The sequence below is a fragment of the Adiantum capillus-veneris genome, chromosome 19 (assembly GCF_014529385.1).
Source record: "Adiantum capillus-veneris isolate H3 chromosome 19, ASM1452938v2, whole genome shotgun sequence".
NCBI lineage: Eukaryota > Viridiplantae > Streptophyta > Polypodiopsida > Polypodiales > Pteridaceae > Adiantum > Adiantum capillus-veneris.
The window spans coordinates 32,330,595-32,355,780 of NC_140949.1; the positions used below are offsets into that span (position 1 = coordinate 32,330,595).

The 25,186-nt window shown below is 41.4% G+C and overlaps 1 pseudogene; it reads right to left on the bottom strand.

Moving 5' to 3' along the window:
• Positions 1–1,375: 1,375 nt before the first annotated feature.
• LOC147433791 (uncharacterized) lies at positions 1,376–19,363 on the bottom strand (annotated as a pseudogene).
• Positions 19,364–25,186: the final 5,823 nt, after the last annotated feature.

The window sequence follows — 25,186 nt, forward strand, 5'->3', positions numbered from 1 at the left end:
CCCAAAGGATGCATGCATGCAAATCAAAAAATTTGCCAGTATGATATTTGTTGCCATACCATTTTGTAATGTGAACTTCTGAAGTGCTTCTCTAGCTGAGTGGTCATGTTCATCTATATAGCTCTGAAACTGACTCTGAAGCTCATTAAGGAGCCTTGGTTGATCCAAGCTATTACTAGGGCCAAGAAGGAGTGGAAACGACACTCAGCGACTTCCATTTGCTGGCAAGGAACTGCAAGGGAAGCATGCATCATTTCAGTCACAACAATACATGTCGATCTAGAGCCGATAAATCAACAAATCACAAATGCAGGTGAGAAAATTGCACCACATTTGGCATACATATCAACCAGCACATTGCCACGCACAACATGTTTCTCCAACAACCCTCACAATGCCTGACTTGATATGTAACCGCATTTGAAGAAAGGCCTTTCCTTTGCATCTGGTAAAAACATCTCAGTGCTTCCTTGGCACAGCATGTTGTGCATATCTGGTTAGCCGTGAAGAAACACCTTTCCTTCGCATCTGGTGAAAAAATCTTAATGCTTCCTTGCCACAACCATGTTGGGCATATCTTGTAGCGAATACATTCCAAGAGATGACATTTTGGACAGAAAGCTCATCAAGAACTTTATGCGCTTTCATAATAACCCCACATTTGACATACATATATTGACCAAAGCATTGCCAAGCACATGTTTCTCCAACATCCCCTATGTAGGAATCTCATCGTGAATTCTCTTCCCCATGTGAAGATCTTGTAGAAGGTGAGAGGTCTTAAAGGTGCAAGCAAAGGAGATTGCATTTAGAGAGAGGCCCTTGCTACGAAGAACAACATCTTTCTAAAAAGCCCTTGACTAGCGCTCTCATCATGAATTCTCTCACCATGTCAACATCTTAGGAAGGGAGGTCTTTGCTTTGAATCTGGTCCTTGCCACAACCATGTTGGGCATATCCTATAATCAACATGCTCGAAGAGACATTGCAGAAAGGACGCCCATCAAGTGCGAAGGAAAGGCCTTTCTTCACAGCTTGCTCAACAACCTGCTTATTAAATCCTAGAATAATCAATCATGCTGCGTGACAACTCTCCCATCAACAATGCCAACATGACCCTCAACGAGAGGGATCGGTACCACAACCCACTCTAGGCACCGAAGCTCAAAACAAATGAGAGAGAGAGGCTAATGCCCTGCTTTGCTGGATCTGCTCCCTAAACTTGGTTGATAGTGCATAGCTAGTGACCCCCTTATTGGGTTAGCTCGTAGCGTAAAACAACCATCACGGGGCATTGATGGAACCGGCACACAAAGGGTCGTCCTGTAACCCAACGCAGAGACCTGCAACACTGAGACCTGCGTTTCCAACTTGTTCAAAAACTATTTTTTGCATTGGAATCCGCAGGTTTCTTCATATCCTTATCTCTATCCATAAAGACTGCCACTGGCTTGCTGCTTTCACTCCTCGCATTCATCTCTTTCAGATTTGTCACTACTTGTTGCATCAGTAAGGCACTCATCTCTTTTTCTAACATCACCAATATTGCTAAAGATGTGTGCCCTGGATTTGTTGTATTTGTCCATTTGGTCTTCAATGGATCTGATCGTCTGATCGGGTTCATCCTTCTTGAAGCAATCAAATCATTGTTGTCAATGGAACCCTCCCTTGCTCTTTGCCTAAACGCAAGCTTCCCAGGTGGCAATGATGCAGGGTTTGCGTCAAATCCGAAATCGACAGGTATATCTGCTAGCTTAACACTTAGAACTCTACTTTCTAGAGTTTTCACCAAAAGAATTTGCGATGGGGATGGTGGAACACTGCTGTCTAGTGCCATGGCTTTGACGTGGTAGTGTTGGGCAACACGATAAGGAGGACATTGAATTCAAAATCAGTTGTTGCTGGCTTTTGATTCCTCATGAACTTCTCAACCTCTAGCTCCAGCCTTAACACTGTGATTTGATTCCTTAAATTCCAAACATTGTCAAGAATCTATCGAGGTGCTCCAAAGGGTCTGCAGCTAGAAGATCTTTAGAAGAAAATGTAATTGACAAAGAAGAGAACGTCACAGGTGCAACTTCACCATCATTGTTGTAGATTTTGAAGTACACATCTTGCATAGAGCCACATGCCTTCGAGATGCATGTGTAGGTGATTGCAGCTCGAGAGAGGCCCTCACTTCGCATACTTATCAACCAAGACAGTGCCAAGCATGACATCTCTTTTCAAGAGCCTCTAACTAACAATATAATTGTGAATTTTTGTGCCCATATCAGCATCTTGCGTAGAGACACATGCCTTCAAGATGCATGCTAGGTGATTGCATCTCAACATCTTGCGTAGAGCCACATCCTTCAAGATGCATATGCATAGGTAATTCCATATGAAGAAAAGCCCTTGTTGAGCCCTCACGTCACATACATATCGACCAAGACAGTGCCAAGCAACAGCTTTTTTTGTGCCCATATCAGCATCCTTCAAGATGCATATGCATACATAATTCCATATGAAGAAAAGCCCTTGTTGAGCCCTCACTTCACATACATATCGACCAAGACAGTGCCAAGCACGATAGCTTTTTTTGTGCCCATATTAGCATCCTTCAAGATGCATGCATAGGTAATTCCATCTGAAGAGAGGCCCTCATTGATCCCTCGCAAGCTTCACAGACATATCAACCAAGACAATGCCAGGCACGATAGCTTTTTTACTTCATTGCCTACGTTCCTGCCTTGGACGCGGTTGAAAAGGCCACGACATGTGGGTTAACGAGAGCGTAGCGTTGTGATTATGCCTTCTATGCTAACGAAGTAAAGAGGTGTGGAGATCGATCCTGGTCACCTTGGCACGGACATAAGAATTAAAGAAATAATACTTGCCGCATGCAATAAATTTATTATAAAATCAATATAGGGACCAAGATTTACAATGGATTGTTCACAATTCTACTTATAGCAAGTAGGTGATTTCGATTTTTTTATTAGCAATTGGATTATCTTTTCCTATAATGTGATGAAGTTCATGATTAAGAGAATGTAAGCAATCCAATATAACACGGAAATATTTGGTGTTGTACACCTCATTATCATTTCAAGAAGAGGTAAGAAATTTATCTCTACCACCATTGTAGCACCCATAAAATACTCTTTGTCAAACCTTAAGGCGATTGCAACACCCAAAAGTTCTCACTGAGCTTGTGGCTATGTTGCCCTTGTGGTAAAGTACAAATACTTACCAACCCTAGTAGTGTAGGCATAGTAGTCGTCTCTACTTTCCATGGCTAACTAGAATGGATCATATTTTGAATTTAAATCGCCCATAAACTAGATATATCTCCCTACAAAAGCCTCTCCAAAATCATCAGCAATTGGACTAATTCCCATGTTCTTGTTTGTCACCTTGTTTACTCGTTGCATGTACCGAACAAATCTCAATGCACCTTTCTTTTCAGGAACTATAAACCACATGTTTGAATAGTGTGTATAAGACGACTCCAAGATCCCCCCTCCTAATCTTTTCATTAATCAAATCGATCACCTTTTCAAGATGAGCCTTTGGAAGTGGTATAGATTGTAGATTCCAAGGCATATGTGAAACAATGAGAATTACCAGTGGTGCTACAATATTAGGATCTACATAGCCAATCTCACCTAGTTGGAAATCAAAAGCCTTCACATATCTTTACAACATATATGGGAAACACTTTATCTCCTCTTCTGATAGAAATGCTCATCTCCAATCTTCAATTCCTGAAGTATCTCTCTAATAAATTTGAGCCTATCTTCCTTGGATCCCTGAGAGTAGGCTGTTGAGAAGCCTTCTCCATAATCTCAACTTTCCTTTCGTAGAAGTATCGCTACATATATGACCTTCGCTAGTGTTTTGTGTTGTGTATTAACTTGCACTTCATATGCATCTCCCAAATCTTTTTGTATGATCACAGGAGGCTTGTTGTGCGTCGTGTGTGAGCCATTGAGGTTGCAAACACACAACCTAGATGCAGGAAAGCTCCAAGATGAGACGGGTGTGTCACTCACCTCTGTGTAGCTGTTGATGTAGGAAACCCAAGCCGCCATGAAGAGGGAGCTCGTCATCACTGCTCAAACGCCTCGTCGCTGTTGTATCATCGCTCGCGCTCGCTCACTCTCTCTCTCTCTCTCTCTCTCTCTCTCTCTCACACACACACACACACACACACACACACACACACACACACACACACACACACACACACACACACACACACACAGAATCCCAGAGATAATGCAAGAGAGGAGGAGAGAAAGAGCAAAATCATACATTTGAGAATGAGAAAAATCAGGTTACACACCACTTATGTGGGTCGTCCCGTCCACATATGGACGCCCACACTCGGTCGATAGTCCAATATGTTATCTCTCTCTCTCTCTCTCTCTCTCTCTCTCTCTCTCACACACACACACACACACACACACACACACACACACACACACACACAGAATCCCAGAGATAATGCAAGAGAGGAGGAGAGAAAGAGCAAAATCATACATTTGAGAATGAGAAAAATCAGGTTACACACCACTTATGTGGGTCGTCCCGTCCACATATGGACGCCCACACTCGGTCGATAGTCCAATATGTTATCTCTCTCTCTCTCTCTCTCTCTCTCTCTCTCTCTCTCTCTCTCTCTCTCTCTCTCTCTCTCTCTCTCTCTCTCTCTCTACTAAATCTGGTGTGCACCTATTATCGGTGAATCACCCATGACTACACATGTGGGATCGACAAGCCTGGCCCATGACTCAATACAAATAAATAAGACTGACACTTAAAGTTCGCATGCACCCCTTATTGATGTAAATTTCGTCCTCGAAATTTAGAAATGTGTGCTTGAAAAGCAGGAACTCCGGGGATCCACTTGTATGGGTCTTGTAGTAGTCAAACATCTTGATGAGAGTAGTGGCCCATGGATGTGCACTCAGTTGCACTTGTCCTTTGCAAGAGTGCACTCTTTGTCTTCTCGCGAATGCTCCAAATCAACAAGAAATAGCACAGTAATCGCATTCTCAAAAGAACATGGATACTTGAAAATCGTATGTAGTGAATAAGCACAAAGAATAATTGATAACAAAATATTAAACAATTTTCAAAGAATAAACATTTAAATGCAATATAATTAAACTCATGAGTACTTGTTGAAGTCAACGAATAAAAAATTCTAGCTCCTTAATTTAATTGTCAATAGGCACTAAGGGTCAACTGTTAAGCCCACAGACAAGCTTCCTAATTGTCCATAGTCAATTAAGTTGTCTAATCGTGAGAGCAGAGTGTTTCATGTCCCAGGGATGTGACTAGAGGCTATACCTAGAAGACCTTTAAGTCAAGGTATGATAAAGGAAATCACTCTGAAATCATCGCTTGAATTGATTTCCTTTGTTTGAACCCCCAAAGTGTTTGTCTTATAGATTTGTTGCCATGTGGAGCCTTACTTGATCTTTTTGGGTCTTTTTAAATATATTTTTTAAAGTGGCTTTGCCTCTTATTGATTTTCAATTGTGAACTTTGGGGGTCATTTTGACATTGTCACCCTCCGCAGGCTCATCACAATAGTCAAACTTCCTTTATAATAATTAAGCTAAAGGTCAAGAGGGATTAATCCCACTAGAAAGAACTGACACACTGCACACAATGCTTCATAATACCGGATTTAGAGCCTAAAGTAACCACTGAGAATTAGGAAAGCATCTCCTACGGTATTAAGAGAAGATCTCTAACGCTCTACCTTGGTCAAACTAGCTTAGCTAGAATTCTTGATTAATAAACCCAGACAAGGGACTATGACATAAAATTATATTGAATCTAATTTCTAATACTAAGAAAATGTGTTAAATACTTTGCTACCAATCACGATTAAGGTAGATAAACATGGATGCTAAAGAAAACAACAAGCATTGATAATGGTCAAGAAACACCTGTTTGTGGAGGCCATTGTGCTTGATTTGATGAGTGGACCTGACAAAGATTTCATGATATTTGAAACTACTGCAATACGTTCCTGTACACACTAGCAAACAATAGAAAATAACTCTCGGAGGCACATCAATGGTGGAAAGAGGCACCAACCCTTGTTGAACATAATCAAAACAAAATAAGGAACCCTAACCTATCTATTTGCACCGCCCTATAGGGTCAAGGAAACTGTATAGATTGGTCGTTTGTCCTGAGGCTAGGCCTCTATCCTCATCGTCAAGATAAATATAGTCATCCTCGGCAAGACCATAAGCTTCCTCAATGTCATTTATTGGTTATTCTTCCTATTCGTATGCATGTAAGCTAATCAAGAATGCTACCATCCGTGGGTAGTCATTTTGTGCAAAGGGTAAGCCCATGCTAACAGGTCAGTATCCTCTATCACATAGGGATCACTCGTGTTTAATAGATGCATCGGCCAAATTTTTCTCACATGCTAGACTAGCTATCATGTCCCATTCTGAGGTAAGTACATGGTAGATCATGTGAAACACTTGACAAAGGTAAAGAGGATACCTCTGACCCAAGGTGGGAGTGGATGACTCTGGTGAACTAGCCATATTTGTACACACAAATATATTTTTATTAGTTTGCATAAAACGTAAGGGTTGTGTCACTTTGCATGATGTATCATTGTGAATTTTGGTTTATGGACCCGATCTTGTAGTTTTCAATCTTGTTGTTTGGTGGCTCTTGCTCTTTTACTTTTTTTTCACTTTTTTTGGGGGGGTTTGGTTTGTTTTAGTAAGTCTATATATATATATATATATATATATATATATATATATATATATATACATCCCTTAAGCTTTGGAAGTTAAGGGGCCAGGGAGGAAGGTTAAGAGGGAAGTAAGCGAATGATGGATGTCAATAAATACTCCCCCCTTCCTTGGGTAGATCATACCTTTTGGAAAGATGTCATCACCTTTTGAAACCACTTGTTCCAAGTTGTAATGGGGGAGGAATTTGACCAATAGTTTTCCACCACGCTAGGTGCTTCGTCAAGTTGCAAGGGTGGTAAGGGACTCATTGGTTTGTTTCCATATTTGTGCCAATATTTAATCCATATTCTCCACCAAGCTCACAATCAATTTCAACTGATGATACAAACTCCGAATCGTGGGAGAACTACAGTCTTGTGAGACACTATTAGTTACAACGTCAATGAAGTCTACATCTTGTATGTCATCGGCAGCTATAAACAATGCTCCTATCATATTTAAAGAGACGAGTTGTGGCACTTTGTTCCCTCAGGTGTTACCCACGTTGTCCCTCTATTTCTCCATGTGTCTATGGTTGTCTATGGTTGCCACTAGGTGGACCCACCCACGTTGTGAGACTCAGTCATTCCAAGTAGAACATCCATATAAGGGGAATTTTTCCCAACATCAATGTCCTTTTTACATGAGTAACAACACTGCAATGGGGCTAAGTAAATTGTGGTAACAGATCGATGGTCAATTATAAATTTGTGAGGATGTGCTTGCCCAATTACAAGATCAACTTGAATGACAGAGTCTTGGAACTAAAGGTAGACATGGTTTTTAGACCAGTCATGCACCATTTTTTCTTCCCTCATGAAAGGATGTCCTAAGATCATTTCAAGTGACATAGAATGCTTAGAAAAATCCATAACAATGAAGGTATGCCTTACCTTGTGTCCAAGGACCTTGATCTTGAGATCTTCTAGCATCCTTATAGGTTTAATGATAGTTCCATTAGCCATCTTTACCACTATTTTGGTGGTCCCAAGGTGAGGTCTTCCCATATATTCCCAACAATTTTTAGTTACAATGCTAACCCCAACACCACCATCAAGGATTCCCTTCACATTTAATCCTTTAGTAGTGATTGGTAGAGTCACATTGGATTCATTACCTTCAAAGTATTGTCCCAACTTGTTAACAAAAAATTAAACAACAGAGTTCTCATCCAGGTTGGGTCATGGATCTGAGTGTTCCTCGTCAATTGGTACTTTGTTAGTCCTATCCATTTGTGCAAATTGTGGTAACCCGATTTTCAGTTCTCCATTGAGGAAAGCTCGAAGAGTTAGGAATAGCTCGGAATCTCCATCCAGTTTAGACATGATGGTGGTTGTAACTTTTGAAGCCATGAAATCCATCAATTTAGCAATATTTAATGACACTTTTTGGGCTTCAGTTCCTTGACGTGGGGAAGATGGAATCTCCATTTTTTCAATAGGGTCAAGTAATCCCTCCTTGAACATTCTCTCTAACAAGAAAGGAGTATGCCCAATTTTCGATGTCTTAAAGTCACTTTCTTCCTGGATGACACTAGGTATGGCTAGCGGTCTGTGGTCCTTGTGAGGCCGATTCTGTTTATGAAACATTACGTCTGTAATCTAGATTTGCTTAGGTGCTAGCTCTAGCTCCCTTTGAGTCTCTTCTAACTTACTCCTTAATTGCTTGACTCGTTCGATCTCTTCTATAGGGTTTAGGTAAGTCGCGATCTTCTTCATGGATTCCTTGAATTTTGGCCCTCCTGGCTCATGATGATCCACATTAGTTTTTTCCCTCATAGTCGTTGTTCTAGTCTCCATGGTCTCATTTTTGAAATGGAATCATCTTCAAGATCGTTCATATACACAGGGTGTCACTAGTCCCTATGTTGGTCTTTGAACTGGAATTTGACTTTGCTGTTTTTTGCAATCTCTTCCTTCATGTTATCTTCTTCTTCTTGGATTGGGCGATTGATGCCGCATCCCTTTCTTTGAGGATATAATTTTGGTTTTGGAGCATCGATCATGTGAGTACATTTACTGGTGCCACATGTGTACTTTGTGATGCCACCTCTGTAATCTCCATTAAGTTCAAGGGCATGATCTTTGGTGCATTTGGATTATTAGGACATTGGACAATCAAATGATCTATGCCACATTGATTACAAGCAAGTATTAGCATTGTATATGAGCTCCCTTGATTGGTATGCACTAGTGGGGCATTGTTTTGTAGTCTAATATGACACTCAGCTACATGATGTGGACCCCCACACTCATAGCATTGAAGAGGTGGTCTCTTGGGAGTGAGATTAATATTTTGGCCTCTTGCTGCAAGAGCTGATACTTGATAAACATGTTTGACTTGTCCTCAATAGTCCTTGTTGGAAAATAGGGTTGCAGGAAAGCGCACATAGCTTGGACAAGACAAAAGAACATCAAGACACACAATAGAGAGTAGTATTACTTAGTGTGAAATGGAAAGATAAGTTATCCCTAGAGTGATGGGCATATATACAATGCACGAGGTGAAAAACCTCGTAGTGAGGGACAAAATGCCCCACTAGTCCTAAGTGTGTTCACACACATCAATACCACATGTATATGGTAACAAATCCCCCATAGGAGTGATGCGGTGAACAATAGCTAGCACATAAAATATAGGAAGGTGCCATGCCCAAAGGACATGATCAATCCACAAAGGGGTGTAAGCCCAAAGCTTTTGTGAAAAGCTTTGAACTTCTCATGAGACAATGCCTTTGTGAAAAGATCTGCAAGGTTGTCCTGTGTTGGCACATAAGCCAAGTTGATCTCTCCTATTGAGAGCCTCTCCTTGACATAGTGGTGATGTATCTCGATGTGCTTTGTGTGCGAGCATGAAAAATTGGGTTCCTTGCAACTGCCAATGCGCTCTGATTGTCAGTGTAGATGGTGTTGGCAGGTGTCCTGTCCAACACCCAAATCAGCCATAAGGCGTGTGAGCCATACACACTTGACCGTAACTGTGAAGACTTCCCTATATTCAGCCTCACAACTGGAAGTGGCCACAGTTCTTCTTGCTCAACCATGATATGCATGAACTGTCGAGCATGAAACAAAAACCACTCGTGGATACTCATGTGTCATAACAACCAACCCAATTTGAGTATGAAAAAGCATGTAAATTTGGCGGTAATGATCCCCCCTTGGGATAAAACAATCCGAGATGTAGAGTGCCACTCAAGTAGCAAAAGATTTGCTTGACAGCCTGCCAATGCTTAGACCTTGGGCTATGCATAAATCTGTTGACTTGTGAGACTGCAAACTGAATATTTGGCATGTTGCATACATAAACAAGTCATCCAACAACTGTTTGGTAAAGAGTGACATCGACAGGATCACCAACATCATGAAGACTCGATTTCAAACCTGTTTCCATGGGAGTGGCAATATGTTTGCTAACCTCAAGTCCAAACTTACATACCAATGTCTCTATGTAACTTTTCCGACACAAGGCAATACCACCATCGCACTGCTAATGATGCAACATCCCCAAATCTTTCATCTTGAAAGTAGCATTCAAATCAGCCTTAAATTCAACAATAGGTGCCTCATTCGGACCAGTGATCAACAAATCATCCATAGATAAAACAACAATGACAAGTACATTGCCCTCACGCTTTACATACAATGTGCTTTTTGTTGGACTGACGAAAGCCTCGTTTGAATAAATGAGTGTCAGTTTTCTTATACCAAGCACAAGGAGATTGCTTCAATCCATACAAAACTTTCTTACATTTGTACATTTTATCTTCCTGCCCTTTAATAAAAAACCCGCTAGACTGCATTACATAAACTTTCTCAAATATGTCACCTTTCAAGAAAGCAGTAACAATGTATGATTGATGTACATCCCAACTAAAATGAGCTACCAATGCACATAGAAAATGTACAATAGTCATACGACAAGTGGGAGCAAAAGTCTCTTCATAACCTATGCCTTTCTGTTGTGCATAACCCCTTGCAACAAGTCGAGCCTTATAGCAATAAATCTCATCATTTGGCTCACTCTTCAACTTGTAAACCCACTTCCTACCAATGGCCTTTTTGCTAGGAGGCAGATCACATAAAGTCCATGTGTCATTTTCTATAAGTGCATCATATTTTGATTGCATGGTAGCCATCCAAGTTTCTGAATTCCGTGCTTCATCAAAAGATGAAGTTTCCTCAACATCACATAAATTGGAAATAGCCAAAGCATAACAATGGGATGCATAAGATGCATGGAGAGAAGTTGAACAAGTATGACTAGACAAAGGTGCATCCAATTTATTGTCATGCAAAGTATGCACCAGCCATTTAGGCATACCTCTAGCCTGCTCATTCTCAGCCCTTTCCACATTAAGTACATCATGTACATATGCATCAGTAATAGACTGATCTGTAACATTTTCAGAAACCCTTGTAGGCTATACACTTGCCTCATTTGAATTTACATTCAAATTTCCACCACTAAAAAGAGGCAACAAATTGTCATAAATGTCCTATGAGCTTACATACGATTGTCTCTAATACATGACAGTAAGGGCTGAACAGAATATTCCACAAACACAACATCCTGTGAAACCAAGATATGTTTTTTTTGTGGATGATACAACCTGTAACCTTTGCTTTCAGTACTATAACCAAAAAAAGGCATTTGACAGCCTTTTCATCCAATTTTTTACACTGCGTTTGTGGCACTAAGCATAAGCCAAATAGCCAAAAATACGCATGTCATCAATAGAAGGCTTTCTATCATGCCATGCTTCATATGGAGTCATAGCCAAAGCTTTTGTAGGACACCTGTTAAGTGTTAGGAAATAGGACGTAGCTAAATAGATATTTGAGTAGCCTACTTAATGGAGAGAGACAAATTTTCACACACGAGAGATTATAGAGAGAGAGAGAGAGAGAGAGAGAGAGAGAGAGAGAGAGAGAGAGAGAGAGAGAGAGAGAGAGAGAGAGAGAGAGAGAGAGATACGTGGTTCACCCAATGTGGGCTACATCCACGAGAAAAAAGCCACTCAATGGCTTTAGTACTTCAAACAAGAATTAGGTCATAAATGGATTATACCCTTAATAGAGATCCCACCTTGGTTCACTCTCACAACCTCACACCCACCTTGTTGCATGAACTTCACACTCCACCTCAATGCTTGACAATCCGTTTTTGTGTGTAGAAGAGGTCTCCTTTTATAGGCCAAAAGGACTGCCCTCTCTCATGAGAGGCAGCCGTGTGTAGCCGCCCTTGTGTAGACAAGTCCAAATCGGACTCTCCAATCTGCCCATGTGTGGCCACCCTTGAGAAGACAAGTCCGCCTTTGAAATCAGTCACCGAACATTTGTTGAAATTAGGGTTGTAGGAAAACGCACCATCTTGGAGAAGACGAAGGAAGCTCAAGGCACACAATGGAGAGTATATTACTTAGTGTGCAATGGAAAGATAGATATCCCTAGAGTGATGGGCGTATATACAATGCACGGGGGGAAAAACCTCCTAGAGAGGGAAAAAATGCCCAGGCGGTCCTAAGTGTTTTCACACACATCACTACCACATGTATATGGTAACAAATCCCCCCTGGAGTGATGCGGTGAACAAGAGCTGGCACATGAGTAAAGGGAAGTGCCATGCCCTGAGGACATGATCAGTCCACAAAGGGGAGTAAGCCCAAAGCTTTGCGGAAAGCTTCGAACTTCTCACAAGACAATGCCTTTGTGAAAAGGTCTGCAAGGTTGTCCTATGTTGGCACGTAAGCCAAGTTGATCTCTCCTGCAGAGAGCCTCTCCTTGACATAGTGGTAATGCACAATGCCTTTGTGAAAAGGTCTGCAAGGTTGTCCTTTGTTGGCACGTAAGCCAAGTTGATCTCTCCTGTAGAGAGCCTCTCCTTGACATAGTGGTAATGCACCTTAATGTGCTTTATGCGAGTATGAAAAACTAGGTTCCTTGCAACTGCCAATGTGCTCTGACTGTCAGTGTAGATAGTGTTGGCAGTGTCCTATCCAACACCCAAATCAGCCATAAGGCGTCTGAGCCATACACACTCAACCGTAGCTATGAAGACTACCTTATACTCAGCCTCACAACTAGAAGTGGCCACAGTAGGTTGCTTCTTGCTCAAGCATGATATACATGAACTGCCAAGCATGAAACAAAAACCATTGTGGACACTTGCGTGTCAAAACAAGCAGCCCAATCTGAGTCCGAAAAAGCATGTAAGTCTGGCGACAATTATCCCCCCTTGGGATAAAACAAGCCAAGATGTAAAGTGCCACTCAAGTAGCGGAAAATCCTCTTGACAGTCTGCCAATGCTTAGACCCTGGGCTATGTATAAATTTGTTGACCTGTGAGACTGCAAACGGAATATCCGGCCTCGTGTTGCATACATAAATGAGGCAGCCAACAACAGTTTGGTAAAGAGTGACATCAGCAAGATCACCAGCATCATGTAGACTCAACTGCAAACCTGTTTCCATGGGAGTGGCAATAGGTTTGCAATCCTCAAGTCCAAACTTACATAACAATGTCTCTATGTAACTTTTCTGACACAAGGTAATACCACCATCACACTACTTAATCTGTATGCCCAAGTAATGATGCAACAGCCCCAAATCTTTCATCTTGAAAGTAGCATTCAAACCAGCCTTAAATTTAGCAACATGTGCCTCATTGGGACCATTGAAACAAATCATCCACATAAAGAACAACAATCAGAAGTACATCACCCTCATGCTTGGCATACAATGTGCTTTTTGTTGGACTGCTACGGAAGCCTCGTTTGACCAAATGAGTGTCAGCTTTCTCATACCAAGCACGAGGATTGCTTCAACCCATACAAAGCCTTCTTACATCTGCACACTTTGCCGTCTTGTCCTTTCTTGACAAAACCGCGAGGTTGCGTTACATAAACTTCCTCAAACATGTCACCATTCAAGAAAACAGTAACAATGTCTGATTGATATACAACCCAAGAAAAATGAGATGCCAATGCACATAGAAAACGAACAATAGTCCTATGACAAGTGGGAGAAAAAGTTTCTTCATAATCTATGCCTTTTTGTTGTGCATAGCCTTTTGCAAAAATTCGAGCCTTATGGCGATCAACCTCACTATCCGGCTTGCGTTTCAACTTGTAAACCCACTTTGTACCAATGGCCTTTTTGTCAGAAGGCAAATCACATGTGTCATTTTCTGATTGCATGGCAGCCATCCAATTTTTTGAATTTTGTGCTTCCTCAAAAGACAGAGGTTCCTCAGCATCATGTAAGCTAGACACAGCCAAAGCATAACAATCCGATGCACAAGAGGCATGGGGAGAACTTGAACAAGTGCATCCAATTTACTGTCACGCAAAGTGTGCACCAGCCATTTTGGCATACCCAGCCTGCTCATTTTTAGCCCTTTCCTCATCAAGTACATCATATACATTTGCATCAGTAATAGGCTGATCTGTAACATTTTTAGAAACCCCCATAAGTTGTACATTTGCCTCATTGAAATTTACATTCGTACTTCCACCACTTAGAAGAGGCAACAAAGTGTTATAAATGTCATGTGAGCTTACATTACTGTCTCTAGTACATGACACCAAAGGCTGAACAAAATCTTCCACAAACACAACATCACGTGAGACCAAAATACGCTTTGTTTGCGGATGTACAACCTATAACCTTTGCTTTTAGCACTATAACCAACAAAAATACATTTGACAACCTTATCATCCAATTTTCTGCGCTGCATTTGTGGCACTAAACCATAAGCCAAACAGCCAAAAACACGCATGTGCTCAATAGATGGCTTTCTATCATGCCATGCTTCATATGGAGTCATAGACTGCAACGCTTTCGTAGGACACCTGTTGAGTACATAAGTGGCACACATGACAGCCTCGAGATGTGGTAAAGCTTGACTCTTGACCATATATCTTGCCATTTTCGTAAGAGACATGTTTTTCCTCTCAGCAACACCATTTTGCTGAGGCGTATACGCACTGTACATTGGTGTTTTATCCCATGATGAGCCAGAAATGCATTAAATTCATGAGACATATACTCCCCCCCTTGATCATAATGAAGGGTGCCCATAGTACATTTTGAGACATTTTCAGCCATAGCAAGAAATTGCTTGAAGCACATAAACACTTCGAACTTAGCTTTCAACGGATATACACATGCATGCCTGGAGTAGTCATCAATGAAAGTCACGAAGTACAAGTAATTTCCCAAGGATGGAGTTTGCATAGGCCCACAAACATCACTATGCACAAGTTGCAATCTGCATGTAGCACGAAATGACCCATCCTTTGGAAACTTAGCACGCTGCATTTTACCCAAAATACAGCCTTCACAAACATGTTTGACAGGTGCTTCAAGAGGCAGCAAAGAAGCTATCATATCATATTTTTGCAACAAACGTAGCAAACTGGCAAAATTCAGATGCCCAAAATGTGCATGCCACAGTTTTGCATCTAAAACAACCCTTGAATCTGTAGGAATAAGGGCTTGGATAGGGTGGTCGTGGAGTGTAAGTTGTCGAGACAATTGGTGGTGTAGGAGCTACATGAGCATGAGGGGCAATAGGTACATATGATTCATACATACTTGTGGGTAATGTTGTGGGCACTATGCTACTAGGTAGCGGTGCTTTACTATTGAATGAGGTCCAAGGTGTATTTTTTGCCATGCTCATCACTGGGGTAGGCATGGTAGCCGTAATGTCATCAAGAGAAAGATGAGCTAAATTTGGAAAGGTAAAACTATTGCTTGTAGGATCACACTGTACTGAGACTTCTGATCAAACAACATATGAAGGATCCATCAGACTCGATGAGGGATTCTCCATTTGTGATAGGGTGAATTATCCCGTATCCAAGAATCTCATGAGACCCATTGAAGGCATGTTAATCCCTTTGTTTTGCCTCTCCAACTCGATAACCCTATGGATGCCATCACAAACTCTCTGTTGTTGCTTCTCTAAGCTAGTACAGCCCGATGTGGATTGTAAAACATCTAACCAACCCACATGGTATGTGTGACCCATGTATAGGTCGATTAAAGTCTCCATTTGTAGGTCATATCCCCGATTTAAATTTACAAATGCCCCATCTATGATTGTGATATTGGGGGTGTCTTTCGAAGCACATGCATGTGGCTCCCTATGGTGTGACTCTTAATGGTTGTTGATTCGGGAGCACTCAATTGCTTGACTGGCATGCCTGCCATCATAGGGGCCTTTGCCTTTAATTCTCTGCATTGTTCTGCCTTGCGTAAGCTTTCAATTTCCTTTTCCCTAGCTGCAAGGATATAGCACTTGACCTCTTGCACTTCGACAAGACTCCTACCATCAAGTAATATCACTTCAGAGGGGAATAGCTTTGAAGTGTCATGAGTACAGTGGATGGAATATTTACATGGGAACTCTCAAGGAGTGTGGGGTCTACATTAGACATGCAAGGTGAATTTTCTTCTCCACCCCCTTCATTTACTTCGCTAGCCGTATATTCGAAGAGAGTGTCTCTACTAAAGGTCTCTTTTAAGCAGCTAAACATGATAGACCCAAGCCATGGGGCCTCCATGATGTCATAGTTGAAGGAAGAGTCACTAGATGCGATATGTGGATCTTGGATCGCACTACCTTGCGTCTCGGTCGAAGGTTCATAAACTAATGTAGATGGATAGTGAGTGCCCCCCTAATTTGAAGCACTCTCAAGCTTTTAGACTCTAGGACTTGACCTGAGCATAGTTACATGTGATGTGTGTACCCTAAAAGCATTGACGAGTACCCTTAGAGGCGTCGCCCCTAGCTATTTTGGTCATTTTCATTCTTTTTCTTATTTTTCTACATTTTTTAATGTGCGAGACGTGGAACATGTCATAAAATATAATATCTAACTTTACCGAATGATTTTCTCATATTAAATTGATCATTTAATATGGGAAGATAAAAGGGGAACAAGAGTTAGGATATAGACATGTACTTCTAGACCTATCTCAGCAGGGGACCGAAAGGAGAGATGGTTACATCTCAATAGGGGTCCCCAAAAGGAGATGGTCTACCAAAGACCAATATGTAATAAGTGCTTCTAGACCTATCTCAACAGGGGACCAAAAGGAGAAATGGTTGCATCTCAATAGAGGTCCAATAGGAGACGGTCTACCAAAGAGCAATGCGCAATAAGTGCTTCTAGACTTATCTCAACTGGGAACCAAGAGGAGAGATGGTTTCATTTCAATAGGGGTCCAAAAGGAGGTAGTCTATCAAAGAGCAACGTGCATCTAATGGAGCTTAAGAGACTACCTTAGGGTTAGCTTCATCAAAGGCCTACAAAGGTTAGTGTTAAAAGTCCTTAGACCTTAGGCAAGCTAGGGTTGTGCTTGAGGTGGGAACCCGGAGGTTAGTGTTAAAAGTCCTTAGACCTTAGGCAAGCTAGGGTTGTGCTTGAGGTGGGAACCTGGCCCAAGCTTGAGGTGCTTGTCATGCTTGGTGACTAAGGTGCTTGTCGTGCTTGCTGACTAAGGTGCTTGAGGTGCTTGTCATGCTTGATGGGGAAGGTGCTTGAAAAGCTTCCCATGCATGGGGGGTAAGGTGCTTGAGTAAAAAAGAGACCCTACAAAGGAGGGGGAAAGCCCCAAAGCTAGGGGACTTAACCTCCCACTCACCCAAAGGGCACCCCCTTTCTCAAGGGGTACATGGACACATGTCAGGCTCTCCCTGTGCTTAGCCACATGGTGTGCTTGAATCCTATTGGCTTGGCTAAAGAGGGGTCCAATGAGCTTCTAGTTCAATTCAACAAATATCTAGATATTCTCAAGCTCTCTCTCTCAAAGGGGTAAGGAGGACACTTGTCCAAAGGCTACCCATGTTGCTTGAAAATGCATTGTGCATGTGATTGGCTAGGCTTAGAGGGGTCCAATGAGCTTCAAGCTTAAGCTAGAAGGAGGGTTCGACCAAGGCAAGCAAGGGGTGTGCTTGGGGGTATACACCCTCTCTCACACTCATTTTTCAGGGATTCTCACTTGGTGAAAGTAGAGGAAATTCTACCTCCTTCTCCAACCTTGTTGAGAAGTTGAGAGCCTACACCAACACTCTTGGCTATGAAATACAAATCCAACCAAGATCCATCCTTCAATGCTTAAGCTTTCCATCTTCTCCATCTTCATTACTATGCTATTATGCTATGCTAAGCAAGAAGAGTAATAATAAGTGAGGAACTATTTAATTCTCCTATGGAATGTTTCTTCTTCCTCTTCCCTACACTCATTCCCTGCTAGCTCTCTCCACCTTCGAAGGTGTTTGAGGCCTTGGAACTGAGGTCGGGGATGGTTAATGCTTTTTACAAAGTCTATGTTATGCTCGTGATGCATGCATGAAGCTTTCCATATTCATAGCATCACCAAGGTCACAAGGAACACAAATATTTTATTATACCAAGTCTCTCTTGATGGGAGAATCTACATTACAAAAGCCTATTGGAGGGGGGACCGGCTCCACATAAATCTGGTCCGCAATTGTTGTTAAGTTCTCTAAACTCTCTCTCTTGCAAAAGTATTGTTCATTCCAAGTTAACTAAGTACCATGTTTATGTTGCTACCATCAATTAAGTTCACCCGCTATGCTCACAAAGTAATATCACAAAAATGCTCTCTTTAATTCTCCTTAGTCTGCTATTCTCAAAGTTCATAGGCCATTTCCATTACAGAATAGGTCATGTGATAGCTCCTCAAGACAAGCGTATCGTTTAGAGGAATGCGACCTGCTTTACAACACACAATTTGGCTATCGAATGCTCTCATAATCCCCAAAATAGTAAGTTCCTATTTGGGCATGTAGGTAAAAGGAGAAAGTGTAAAAGAGGCTTGTGGAGGGAAAAGGAGGAGCCTCTATCCCACATGCCCCATTCCACCCTTCAAAGAGAAGGGTATATATATGAAACCATGTATTACTACTATCATTAGACCAAGACCAAGATCGTGCTCATGCTCAGGCTCGAGGACTATTGGGGGTTTTTTCTTTTCAATTTGTTTCTTCTAGCAAAAAAATTCATAATCAAATTTCTTGCTCGTGCGTGGATGGTTTTTTTTTGTTTTTCATCAATTCAAAAAATTTGAACCACAGTTGTGTGGCGTTTGTTTTTTGTTTTAAAAAAAATAATAATTTTGTTTTCAATACAAAAATTACAAAAAATTCACTAACAAAACAACTTTTCTCAGCCAAAACAGCAAATATGTACTATTGCAATAACAGATCTACAAAAAAAAAAAAGCCAAAAACTGATAGATCTGGCTTGCCGTCCAAAGATCTGTGCAAGTGAATAGCAAAAAATGCACACCCCTCCTAGCTTGCTTTCCAAAAATTTAAAAAAAAACCTACAAAGACAACAACAAAGCTGCATCTGGAGCTTAACGCACACTGTCTCCTCGACAACGACGCCAAAAATGTTGGATCACAGGGACTTGCTATGCCTCATGTGTGAGCCACTGAGGTTGCAAACACACAACCTAGATGCAGGAAAGCTTGCAGATGCAGATGGGTGTGTCACTCACCTCTGTATAGTTGTCGATGCAAGAAACTTGGGCCACCGTGAAGAGGGAGCTCGCCATCGCTGCTCAACCGCCTTGCCGCTATCGAATCGCCACTCATGATCGCTTGCACACACACTCTCTCTCACGCTCACACACAATCCTAGAGATAATGCAAGAGAGGAGGAGAGCAAGAGCAAAACCATACATTCGAGAATGAGAAAAATTAGGTTACAGACCACTTATGTGGGTCATCCCGTCCACATATGGGTGCACATATTCCAATATGTTATCTCTCTCTCTACTACGTCTGGTGTGCGCCTATCACCGGGGATCACCCATGACTACACATGTGGAACCGACAAGCCCGACCCATGACTCAATACAAATAAATAAGAATGACGCTTAAAGCTAACACTTTTTTTTATTGCATGAGAACTTTGTACATCTCCATTGAACTTACCTTCATATAATTAATTCTAGTACAAACACTACATTGAGAAACAACTTCAAGTTCTTCCATTGTATCCATAAAGGAGACTTTCTCAAAAACTCTTGAGTTAACTTCATCAAAATCCAGCACTTCATACCCCTAAAAATATCTTTTGAACATTGCGAACATATATATTTTCCCATTTACATAAATAATTTATATGATATCAAACTTTCTGAAGTTAACCCCGAGCCCCAAAAATCCTAACGAAAAAGACTCTTGACCATCAATGATGATCAAGGAGATCTTTTCCTTATGAGTACCATCATAGTCCCACTTTATAATGGCACCCCAAAAAAATCTTATATATCTCTATACTCTTTGAAATCCTTTGTCAATCTAAGTAAAGGTTGATCATAGAGACTATCCATGTCCCTTGTATGGTTTGAAGAGTGTCATGCAGTGCAGAATGCGTGCATGGTGTGGCGCATGCGGAAAGGGGAAGAAGGAGAAGGAATGCAAGGTGTGTGGGTGGAGCAAGACTCAAGTGAACTACTCCTTATTGTTGTACATATGTACAACTAATAAGGTGGTCAGTGGGCGGGTGCCCATAGCGTAGGCGACAAAACAAGGCACATATGCCTTGACCCCAACAATCTCCCACTTAAAGGCGAATGTGCCGATAAGTGGGTCCTACTAGCTAAACTACTCGTATGTACAAGAAAAACAGGTGAGAGATCTCTCAACCTATGCCCACTCGCTTGGTTAGTCGATCTACATGCAGTCGTATCGGCTCTAGGGATAGGCGAGCGTGCATACTCATGCTAGAACCTGCATGTAAATCCTGCAGAAAACTCTGTTTGGTATGCAAAACTCCACTATGCATCATGCTAGTGTCAATCACCGTATGATTGATGATCCCTGCTACAAATACTCCCACTGCAGCTGCTAGGTCGGGCCTCTACACTACTAGGTCATTCATGAAACGCCCGAACGTTAACAAAATATCTGCAAACCTGGTCGTACTTGCGTCTCGTGTGCTATCTGCATGTACTACATCATCAAGACTAAACATCACGTATGGATGTGTCAACGCCGACACTGGGATGGCTATGTCCCTCTCACCCATAGACATAACTATGCATCTTGGTACCAACTCATCAGCCTCTAGCATGAGCATACCAAAGAACTCCATGTCCATCATCTCTGTCCGTGTCTCTAGGGAGGATAGTTGCTCTACCTCCCGGGGGATTCACTGTGTTTTTCCGTACGGTACCACGTGAGTGTACAATAGGGGGGGTTTTAGATTTTGTACATAAGCGTATACAATAGGGGTAGCCCCTCATTATTTCATACTCATACCATACACATAAGGGAGGGGGGGGGGGGGGGGGGGGGGGGGGTTACATTAGGGCTACATTCAACTACTTGAGCCACCTTAAATACATTAGTAAGCCTCTCTCTCTCTCTCTCTCTCTCTCTCTCTCTCTCTCTCTCTCTCTCTCTCTCCGTGCATCGATGAATACTTTCATGGCATGGTGAAAGTAAGGGAAAACTTGAAATTCTCTCGTTTTTTTTTGGTCAAAATTAGAAGCTTTTGTTGGTAATTACATTAAAACTTATGTGAATTTCCTCATTTTCTTAAAGCCAAGCTCAAACCCCTCTAATTTGTCGAAATTCCCAAAATACCCTTCAAATTTTTAAAATTTCCAAAGTACCCATGTATCTATTTTGGTCGGATTGATCAAACTTTTCTAATTTTCATTCCTTTTTGACAATTGAGATGCATTTTTGAGTGGTTAGCATGTAATTTGTCACATATTATCTCACAAAACAGGCGATTATGTCCACAAAGATAACATATAAGTGTACTCATCAACAAAATTTCAATCATTGAAGAACAAGAATACATCCTAATTCCTCTCTGTCCTGCCACACATTGGCTATAGAGAGAGAGAGAGAGAGAGAGAGAGAGAGAGAGAGAGAGAGAGAGAGAGAGAGAGAGAAGAAGAAGAAGAAGAAGAAGAAGAAGTTTTAACGTCGTAGGAAACTATCCCAAGATACCTAGCCAACGAGGAGAGTTGAACTCAAGACCTGCTATGAGAGAGAGAGAGAGAGAGAGAGAGAGAGAGAGAGAGAGAGAGAGAGAGAGAGAGAGAGAGAGATTGTTAAAGCTGGTATCTATTATGCTTAGTTCAAATGTAAAAATGACACATCGTGAGAACGTAGATTTTCACTCTATATTTGTTTCACCACCTTTCATGGCAACATGATGGCAACAATGTACCCTTATGTATGAACTACACCAAATACTTGGACTACTATAGTGCTCAAAGGGTGTCCGATACAACTTTAGCTATTTAGCTCTTCTATAGGTAACGCTTAAATTACCTTCTCTACCGGTTGGAACAAATTATTACCTTCAGTTTGATGACACCATTCCATGAAACAATAGATAGTCTAGTAATGGTTCCTTTTGTGATGATAAGATCCCATTACCATATTAGAAAAGCGCAAAATATTATCCAATCCTTCAAAGTTTTCATCAATCCAGCAAATAACAACAATATTATAGGCTCATGTTTGACCTTGCCTCTCTTGGCAAACTATGCACATCAAGGTTGCCTCAATCTCTCTCTCTTACTCTGCTAAATCTTCCTCTCTCTCTCTCTCTCACACACACACACACAAATTTGTCTTCATCTTTGGATACCTCTACCTTGCTCAAAAGTGTGCTTTACATCGATTGAAGAAAGGCACCAACCAACCTTTCATGTGCCAAAAGGGTGACAGCCGACCTGCCCTACCAGTGCTAGAAAAAAACCGAGGTCCAGTGTATTTTAACCGGTTGAAATCCTGAAATCCTGGTTAGATTTTGAGCTTGCCTTGAAGAAAACTTGGAAATTTCACAACTTCTAGTGTAATTACCGGCAAAAGCTTCAAATTTTGACCTAAAAATCGGGAGAATTTCAAGTTTGTCCTTATTTTCTTTGGTTAGGAAAAATGCATTTTTCTAGCCATGTGCCCTACATCATACAGTGTTCGAAAAAAATCATTTTCACAAACATACAAAAATCCTCCAAGACAAATAAAAACCAAAAATTTTACGATACTAGCCAGTATTTTTGCAAAATTACACTATTTTTCATGTATTTTAAGAAATTTTTTTTGCTTCTTGCCCTCCCCTCAACCGGCTACTTTGATTTTGCAACCGGCTCAAGGCTAAAGCTGACGCACACTTTTCCTGAACACTCCCAGCCTGCATGTGACGGACCCCTACTTGCACACATCCCTTTTAATCAAGCGGGAAATCTGGTCGCCATAGCTGGTCGCCATTGACAGGGGAAATCGCTTATGAGTATGCGAGGATGGTGTCCAATCAAGCACAAGCCCTGAAGCATGTAGAAATGGGCCACAAAGAAGGGGCGAGCTCGCAGGATGCAGGGCCCACCAGCTAGATGAGAAGAGCAGGAGGGCCAAATTTGGAGCCACATGAAGGGGTGATAAGGGGGAGTCTCTATCTCCCATATCAGGACCTCAACAGGAGAATCTCAAAGCTCAGTTATCTTTTCTAAGCAAAGTAGACAGAGTCAAGCGCAAAACTTTCAACAAGCCACACAGAGAAAAAAACATTACCCTTAGCGTCTTCCTGCTGATATGAATGTCCTTTCACCACCCCAGCAGGTTCACATTGAGATGCTTTGTATCATTTAGGCAGCTTTGCCTCAACACAATGCAGACTACAGAGCAACCAACAGCCAATGCTACCGCAAGACTTGGTGAAATGATATGGATTTCACAAGAGCGTATATCTGAAGCATGTGCTGATTGCATGTTAGAAACATGCACAGGGCGTTCATGTGATCGAGTGAACAGGATGCTGGTCTGCTACATTTATGCCTTTCTTTTTCTTCTCAGTCTTCTTCTTGCTTGGATGGTGCGAGACTATAGCCACAAGGCCCTTTCCGAACTCCCAAGTAAGAAAATATTCAACTCTTACTTGCAAATTATTGATGATAACTGTCAAATGTATGTTCACCTTTGGTTTGAGGATTCCAACGTGGTTTGGTCATGAAGTTAAAAGTGCATTTGAAGTATGGTAGTACAACTCAATTATCGCCCAATGCATGTAGCTAGCTTAACTTCTATTGCTACTCTAACAACTGAGTTGTGCCTTGATTATCATGACAAAAATATTTGATGAATCTTGTAAGGAGATAGGTGCTAGAGGTTTTTACAAAAGGGGTGTTCATTTCTGGAACGACTCTATGTGTTCCTATCGGAAATGGACCAGATTGCTTTGAATAGAGTAGTCATTACTGGAACGACTGTATGTGTTCTGACCGGCATTGGACCTTTGACTCAATGTGTGTGCTTGTGAGCTTTGCACCCTGTCTTGTCAATTGCCATTGAGTGGTTCATCTTTGTGTGAAGAGGCATTTAACAAGGTGTATGTAGCTCTACATTAAATCAAGCTGCGAAGTATCACACATGCTGAGATCAGTTTTGTTGTTGAGTTGAAGTGCTTGTTCTAAGGCAGTGAGTGGCCGAACTATTATAGACATCCACAGAAGAAATTTTGTATTTGAACTCAGCCAAGGCTTGTAGGGTCTTTCACATGTTAAGCAATGTCTATCTCAGGCCTCTCTCCACGTCTACTCTATCCCTCTATTATTAGAGTGATGCTATTTTTTTGTTTAATTGGGTGTTGCCTTGGATCTCTAGATGCCCACAAATATGCTCAGTTACCTCTTATCCTTCCAAATAACAATGATGAGCAATTCCAATGATGAGGAAGGCCAATGAAGAAGTATCTTCCCTCCAAAACAATAAAAGTATTCGTGAGAAGATTTTGCTGATGCTTCTTTGCCAAAGACTTGACAATAACCATTGTAATATTAAATGTGTCCCCTTGTTGAATCATGTTATAAACTTTCAGATATCCCACTTTCATTTGAGGTACTTTACAAGCTTTGAGGAGAGTTTTTGAGGATTTTCTTCTCAATGTGAGCCCCGAGCAAGCTAAAGAAGTTCCTTACTTAGTTGCAACCACAATATAATTCACAAGACTACTTGCAACAATTGCATTAGCTCCTAGGAGTCAGGATCATACTTGCCAAGAAGCTTGTTTCTTAGATGAAGAAACTTGCAGAACGTTTCTTGCATTTGAAACTTCTCTCGAAACGATTCGAAGGTTAACATTTCGTACTAGTCTCTATGTCACATGGACTTATACACTGCTTGTGTCTTCGACTCACGGTGGATTCTGGACTCTCTCCTTGTCTTTGGTAAGTAACCTCTACGGCAAGGAGTTATATGAATAAACTTTACACATGCATTTTTATGGATTGTTACTCATGATTGGTGATGAAACTTCGGAGGTGGTGTTTCTTGATCAGGCGAAAGTGTTTCGAAACTTATGAAACTCATCTCACACGAAACGTTTTGAAACTTTATGGCTACTATGAGTC